This window comes from Theobroma umbraticum, unplaced genomic scaffold (assembly GCF_002168275.2).
Source record: "Theobroma umbraticum cultivar Fairchild unplaced genomic scaffold, ASM216827v3 scaffold_56.0, whole genome shotgun sequence".
Taxonomy (NCBI): Eukaryota; Viridiplantae; Streptophyta; class Magnoliopsida; order Malvales; family Malvaceae; genus Theobroma; species Theobroma umbraticum.
This window is the reverse complement of record NW_018397256.1, coordinates 1,068,134-1,068,442: the sequence shown is the minus strand read 5'-3', so window position 1 is coordinate 1,068,442 and position 309 is coordinate 1,068,134.

The window sequence follows — 309 nt, the reverse complement described above, 5'->3', positions numbered from 1 at the left end:
ATTTTTCCTACATCAAAATAATAGAGTAACTGAAAAAATTGTCTTAATGCCTTGAAAAAAAAAGTTATAACTTAAATTAAAACCAAACGTAGCACCTGAAATTTTTTAAACATCAACTCCTTTATGTCATTAAGAACTTTCTTTTACGTTGGCCATGGACCGCTGAAGTGATTTTTTATGATCCTTGTTATTGTAGTTGTGACCCCTCACTCGAAAAAAGTACTTATACAAAATAAGAAAAAATTATTGCATAATATAATATATAACAAATATAAATAAATCTTTATAATACAATATAACATACCTATC